The sequence below is a fragment of the Oncorhynchus gorbuscha genome, linkage group LG21 (assembly GCF_021184085.1).
Source record: "Oncorhynchus gorbuscha isolate QuinsamMale2020 ecotype Even-year linkage group LG21, OgorEven_v1.0, whole genome shotgun sequence".
NCBI lineage: Eukaryota > Metazoa > Chordata > Actinopteri > Salmoniformes > Salmonidae > Oncorhynchus > Oncorhynchus gorbuscha.
In genome coordinates, this window is record NC_060193.1 from 13,446,260 (window position 1) to 13,454,139 (window position 7,880).

At 43.5% G+C, this 7,880-nt stretch overlaps 1 pseudogene; it reads right to left on the bottom strand.

Moving 5' to 3' along the window:
* Positions 1-2,011: 2,011 nt before the first annotated feature.
* On the bottom strand, positions 2,012-6,208 carry LOC124008882 (annotated as a pseudogene).
* Between the last annotated feature and the right edge of the window lie 1,672 nt (positions 6,209-7,880).

Below are 7,880 nucleotides of genomic sequence, written 5' to 3' on the forward strand. Positions count from 1 at the left end.
AGTATATCTGGGTGGAAGTAAAGATCTCATGTAAAGGTTTTTGGCTTTTAGTGGTTAAGGTTCTATGCAGACGGTCTCTAAAGCCGTGATACTTTAACTACAGGTTTCTGTCAGACCGGGTGTTCAGTGCAGATTGCAGAACATTTACCAATGCAAATGTTGTAGTAGTTCAGACCGCACAGTGGACAGGAACCTGTCCATGGATGCAAACGACTATACTGTACCTAACGACTAATGTGTCCAAAACAGAACGATTAAAGATCTTTCAAAGTCATCCATTTTGTCAGATGAAATGATATTCACAATATGGCCCATTCATGTATGAATATAGAAGTTAATGCTTTTTATTTGTACTGTGACCGAAATTAAACGTTAAGCATTTGATTTGCATAGTACCACTGATCATACACACAAAGGGTCCGTTTCCCAGACAGGTTAGGTCTGGTCCTGGACTAAGATGTACTTTCAATAGAGATTCTCCACTGAGCAGGCTTTTTAGTCCAGGACGAGGCTTGATGTGTGTCCAGGAAACTGGTCCTTAGAAAAGGAATGCATTTGATTTGTATAGTACCACTCATCACAGTCTGATCAGGAGAAGGAAATGGATGAGACTTTCAGCAAAGACAAAACCCCCACTTGACTAGAAAGGAAAGATAAAGCAGGGAAGGCCTACAACTAACAGGAACTGAGTGAAGTCTCCTAGCCAGAGGAAAAAGCCCTCACAGAAGAGTGACGTGGAGAGCCATGGTGGACTCCCATGATCCCAAGAGGATTAAGTCAAGTTGGCTACTCAATCACAAACCAAAGTGCTTTACATACAGTATCCCTATCCAGGATGAGAAGTCTGAATAAGAACAGTAATCGCAAGAATCGGGTGTGATTTTTATTGTGTACATGTAAAAATGCTCCAATGAATCCTAACCAAATACAACCAACCCCTCACAGTGGTGAGAAAATACTAAAGACGGACTGACATTTTCAGATGTATCTTTGAAAACACAGAACAGCCCTTCGACTTAAATAGCAGTAAATGTTTTTTTTCTTCTAAAAGCATATTTTCAAGAGTGAAAGCCAGAATATGAAAGACAACCCATGAAATTAGATTTTTTTAAATCCTGCTTCCGCATACCCAGTCAAGTTCTGAGATAAGAGATCGGTACAGCAAGTAGCATTAGTTTGAACACTATATACAGGGCCCAGAGTTGTTCCTGCTCACATCACATGGTCCAGTAAAACCTGACCCAATGTGCCACTGCCCCCACTCTTCTCGGGGGCAAGAGTTTTCCCAATGCCCCTTGACCCCATCGTGACCTGACCAGGAGAGAAACTGGGCCCTAGTTTTGAACAGTTTGTACCGTCCACAGCAAAGAGCTTTCCAGAACTACGGTAGAAGGGCCATCCAGAACTACGGTAGAAGGGCCATCCAGAACTACAGTAGAAGGGCCCCTCAGAACTACAGTAGAAGGGCCATCCAGAACTACAGTAGAAGGGCCATCCAGAACTACAGTAGAAGGGCCATCCAGAACTACAGTAGAAGGGCCCCTCAGAACTACAGTACAAGGGCCATCCAGAACTACAGTACAAGGGCCATCCAGAACTACAGTACAAGGGCCATCCAGAACTACAGTAGAAGGGCCTTCCAGAACTACAGTAGAAGGGCTTTCCAGAACTACAGGAGAAGGGCTTTCCAGAACTACAGTACAAGGGCCATCCAGAACTACAGTAGAAGGGCCATCCAGAACTACAGTAGAAGGGCCCCTCAGAACTACAGTACAAGGGCCATCCAGAACTACAGTAGAAGGGCCATCCAGAACTACAGTAGAAGGGCTTTCCAGAACTACAGTAGAAGGGCTTTCCAGAACTACAGTAGAAGGGCCACTCAGAACTACAGTAGAAGGGCCATCCAGAACTACAGTATAAGGGCCATCCAGAACTACAGGAGAAGGGCCATCCAGAACTACAGTACAAGGGACATCCAGAACTACAGTAGAAGAGTTTTCCAGAACTAAAGTCAGTATCTGTGGTACTTGTGGAGTCTCTGGTGTCTGTATGGGGCGTAGTGCTTCTTGGAGTTGGCCATGCCTGGTCTAGAGATATGAACGATTGAACCACTGACATACATAGTGTTGATTTGGACACCCCAGGACAACAACAAACTTGACTGCTGCTGGCTCACAGCCTGCATGGTCTCCCACTGGTCATCACAGACAAGTACAGCCAATTGGTTACTGATTAGCCCCCCAATAGGTAGGAGTGTCAGCCTGCCCTAGAGCAGTGTTTCCCAAACTTGGTCCTGGGGACCCCAATGGGTGCGTGTTTGTTTTTTTCCCTTGGCACCACGTAGCTGATTCAAATAATCAAAGCATGATGATGAGTTGGTTATTTCAATCATCTGTGTAGCGTTAGGGCAAAACGTTTTGGAAACGCTGGCCTACAGAGACTCATTTCAACTGTGTAAACATTGATTGAAGTCACAGTTTGACTAAATCAAGTTATTATAATGATTAGGATCATGTTCATTTCTGGAAGTAGGCTAATGGTCTGGCTAATGGTCTCCAATCAGCTCCAATTGTTGCAAATCCCCACTAAGTTAACACAACATCACTAGGTCAAAAGGCTATCTTGCAGCACATTGCACCTTTTTCAGACTGTGTAGTTAGCTACCAAATATTGTGATAACTGTTTGATAGACATCTCAGTCAGCTCAAATAGTTAAAGAACGTGCACTAATGCACTGGACCAGAGCTATCAGCCAGGTCAAAATTAAGATATGCAGCTAGACAGGTGATTGGGATTTGCTATTTGCTATGTGATTGTGAATTTGGCCGAGTGTGATGAGTTGGACTGCAGAGTGAAGGAAAAGCAGCTAACAAGTGCTCAGCATATGTGTGAACTCCTTCAAGACTGTTGGAAAAGCATTCTAGGTGAAGCTGGTTGCAGGAATGCCAAGCGTGTTTAAAGCTGCCATCAAGGCAAAGGGTGGCTACTTTTAATAATCTCAAATATGAAATATATTTAGATTTGTTTAACACTGGTTACGACATGATTCCATATGTGTTATTTAATCATTTGATGTCTTCACTATTATTCTACAATTTAGAAAATAGTAAAAAATATAGAAGAGTAGGTGTGTCCAAACTTTGGTCCCATGGAACCCATGTGTGTGATGTATTTGATACCATTCCACTCTTCTCGCTCCAGTCATTACCAGGAGCCTGTCCTCCCCGACCTCCTGTGATGTGTGCGTGCACGCCTGTGTCTCTCTCTGTGTGTGTGTGTGTGTGTGTGTGTGTGTGTGTGTGTGTGTGTGTGTGTGTGTGTGTGTGTGTGTGTGTGTGTGTGTGTGTGTGTGTGTGTGTGTGTGTGTGTAGGCCTGCCTGCAGGTAATTATTTATGCGGTGCTGCAGTAACAGTAGGTCTCTAGTCTTCTGTAGTTCTAACACAGTCTCTACCTGGAATGCCTTGGGGTCCCTCAGCTCTCTGGAAGACTTCTCCAGCTTCCTATCAACCCCGGGGGAGCGCAGGCCCTCACGGCCCTCCTGCTGTAGCCTGAAGGCCTACGAGAGGGATTACGAGATGCATAACAAAAGAGAAAGTGAATCGTATTTAACAGGAACTGTTCTGTTGTTGTAATGTCGTTATTTAAATGATCTGAGAAGGGAGCAACCTTTGTCTGTGTGATGGCTTCACAGAGGTCCTCAACACTCATGTCAAACTCCTGAGAAAGGACAGAAAGACATCAAAAACTGAGAACATTGTGATCCTAATTAATGTTATTATTATTATTATTTATTATCATTTATATTTATTGTTCATATTAATGTTTGTGACAGTTATGACCTCTGATCTTTGTGACAGTCCCTCTTGCAGTGCTGTCACTTCCTGTCTGTGCTGTAACTCTTCCTGCTCCATGCAATCATGCTTACCTCTTATCGACTCAACAGATTCTGTCAAAGTGAATAGAATACAACAGACTGACAATAAGAAGTTTTTATTGCATTTGTAATGGGGAAATTTGATCATGAATATGATGCAACATATTTAGCTACTCAAGAGGTTAGATTCTTACCCCTCTCTCTCTCCTGTTGTTCCTCAATCCCAGCGATGGGCAACTTTAATGGGGGTGGGAGCCACAAAAATCTGAACTCATCATGAGAGGCTGCAGTGATCTGCCCATCCACATCCACATCCACACCCCAGTGAGAGCCGGCCTTAACCTTTTGGTGGTCGTAAGCAAAATTTTGTTTTGGGGCCTCCGCCCCACCTTACGAGCAAAACATTGTATCTGCCCCTCTTTTGACAGAAGAGAGAAACATTGACCATTGTGATGGCCACTCCAATACCTTGACTTTGTTGTCCTTAAGCTATTTTGCCACAACTTTGGAAATATGCTTGGGGTCATTGTCCATTTGGAAGACCCATTTGCGACCAAGCTTTAACTTCCTGACTGATGCCTTGAGATGTTGCTTCCAATTGAGCATCATAAGCCTAGAGATGACGAAAGAGAGGGGGGAGGGAAAATAGAAAGAGAGAGAGATGGGAGAAAGAGAGAGATAGGGAAACAAGAGAGTGGGAGGGAAATAGGGACATGGTAGAGTAGGTGAGTTTATCATGATGATGTGAAAGAAAGATGAACGAGGTAGTCCCCCACCTCTTGCAGCACATTGAACTTCTCCTGGGTGACCTCTTCTCCTTCTCCTTTCCTTCCCCCTCTCCTCCTCCCCCTCTCGTTCTCCCTCTCCTCAAAAGAGAGGGGGAGGGAAAATGGAAAGAGAGAGAGGTGGGAGAAAGAGAGAGATAGGGAAACTCATGGTAGAGTAGGTGAGTTTATCATGATGATGTGAAAAAAAGATCCATTGAACTTCTCCTGGGTGACCTCTTCTCCTTCCTTCCTCCTCTCCTCCCCTGTCCTTCCTCCTCTCCTCCCTCTCATTCCCCCTCTCCTTCCTCCTCTCCTCCCCATCTTCTTTCCCCTCTCCTCCTCCTCTCCCTTCTCCTCTCCTTCCCCCTTTCCATCGCCCTCTCCTTCTTCCCACTCTCCTTCCCCCTCTCCTCACTCCTCGCCTTCCTCCTCCCCTCCTCCTCTCCTTCCTCTTCTACTTCCCCCTCTCCTTCCCCCTCTCCCACCTGTACTAACCCTGGCCAGCCTCAGACCTCACCACACATCACTGAAGGATACAGGACATGAGATAATGATATGATTGGTTTGTATAGTCGCATTACCCCACTGTTTCCCAAACTCAGTCCTCAGGACCCCAAGGGGTGCACGTTTTGGTTTTTGCCAAGACTAGTTGATCAGTTAAATCAGCTGTGTAGTGCTAGTGCAGAAACCAAAAGGTGCACCCAGGCAGACCCCTTGGGAAACCCTGCATTATCCTTTCTCTTCTGCTCCAAAAACATGGATTGACAGAGTGGTTTCTGAGGCAAAAATAAAACACAACAGTTGGTCTGAAAATTGAACCTTGTGTAACCCCACCTAGAAAATCACATTGAAGACGTGCACGCTTTCCTTTATCTCTTTCTTGGAACTGGTCTGATGACACCAAGGATATACTGTAGAAAAACAGTCACATTCTGTTGTGCCAATGGAACTGAACCGGTAACAATAGATCAACAAGATACAAGATGCTTATCATAAGAACTCACTCTGTTAAGTTTTACGATGTGTTTGATCTTGACAACATTACTGACGTGGCTTTACTCTCTGTCTCTCTGCTAGAACAATGTTGTGAGTTCTGTGGTCCGTGTCTATCCACAGCGCACACACGCGCCTGGTCGCTCCAACAGAACAGCTCCAGGAGTCTCTCGTGCTTCTTACACATCCTGGCCTCCACATGGTCGATCAGCTTGTGGACCTTCAACATAGCAACTCTCTGATGAGGCTGCAGGTGAATCTCACAGGAAAAGGTCAGACACACCAGGCAGGACTTCAGGGCCTTGAGCTTCTTCCCCATGCAGACATCCTAGGGCACACCTCCAGATTTGGCACTAGATCAAACATGTTCAGTCTTTTCATTTCTTTAGTGAATTAGTTCTCTAGGATATCAGGGCATCTTCAATCACCCTCTCACTGCTTTCCACAATGTCTCTTAATACAGGCCAGACAGAAACTGTGGCCACAAGGGATGGAAACGGGCTCCGTGAAGACATCCAGACAGACAGAGCACTGGAACTGCTCTTCAGATTATAGACCACTGGGAGAAGCCATGTCTTCAGGTTGAAACATGTAACGAATGGAACATCGTTTCAGAGTGACAGCTAAAACAAGGCAATGTCTTTGAAATGAATTTCCACTGTAAATTAAATTGAAAAAAACTCCCTAATTTTAACACTGTACAAATATCTAAAATGTCTTCTAATTCTATTTATAAACTGTGTGGGTCGAGCCCTGAATGCAACCGTATACCACAGGTATGACAAAACATGTATTTTTACTGCTCTAATTACGTTGGTAACCAGTTTATAATAGCTATAAAGCACCTCAGGGTTTGTGTAATATATCCAATATACCACGGCTAAGGGCTGTATCCAGACACTTTGTGTTGCAGGGTGACTAAGAACAGCCCTTAGATATGGAATATTGGCCATTTCCCACACCCCCTCAGACCTGATTGCTTAATTAATAAAACACTATGGACAAATATGTAAAGCATCGTATAATTCTATATAAAACAATATGGACAAATGTCAAAAATGTCTTCTATTCCTACATTAAATACTATGGACAATATATCTAAAACTTCCTATCCTAAATAAAGCAGAGAAAGGAAATCAAAGAGTTAACTCAAACTCAGTCATAGCTCACATGCATGTGGCTACTTTTACAACAAGCCATGACCTTAAAATTCTGTTCATTAGTGCACACAATAGCAAAACCTTTTGCAAGAAAACTAACGTTTCTTATTCAACAAGTTCACCTTAGTCCATCCCTGTTTTCTTCCGTTTGCTTCCTAGTGAATACAACCATAGTGTCTTATCAGCTGCCTGTGAAAGCATCGGTCAAAGTCCAAAGAGTCATCATGAATGGGGTGGTTAGAGCGTTGGACTAGTAACCGAAAGGTTGCAAGTTCGAATCCCCGAGCTAACAAGGTACAAATCTGTCGTTCTACCCCTGAACAGGCAGTTAACCCACTGTTCCTAGGCCGTCATTGAAAATAAGAATTTGTTCTTAACTGACTTGCCTAGTAAAATACAGGTAAAAATTAAAAATGAATCATACTTGGAACTTTGGGAAACCAGCATCCAGTGACAGACAACCCAATGTTTTAGATTAAAGCTGATAACACATAACTGAATAGCAGAAATTATATCTCCTGCATCCCTATGTGATGTTACTTAACATGGCTGAAAGGATGTTGACCTCTCAGGTGGCAGAGTAGAGTTAATCAGGTTCCACTGTGTGTCAATCAAATGCTGAGGTAAAGTTTATCCCCTCCCCTTTCTACAGTGCTGTATGTATGATATTGTGTCTGCCTCCCCATCTTTTAACCCTCTCCACGCCAGAAAGGTCTGACACACAGACATTCAGAAGAACAAAACCTTTTATTTTCAAAAGATGCAACATCGTTTTCCATGATTTGTCAAAATCTAATTTCTATCTATAACAAACACACAATTCTAGGTAAAATGTAGTCATCAACCTATATGGTTTCATTTCAAAGTTATTACAGAACACTAATTATGGTTAATGCATTTTCCAACAACTAAAGACCGTAATCTGGAAGATAATCTATTGTAAAGTATGTGTGTAAGATCTCTTTGTGATCAGGTTTGCATTCTGTTCTCTCTGTGTTCTCTCAGGTGTCGTCCTCCTCTTCCCCCTGTCAACTAGCTCTGAATGATTCTCAATCACAGAGTAAAGTCCCCTGGCAGCCCTCGTC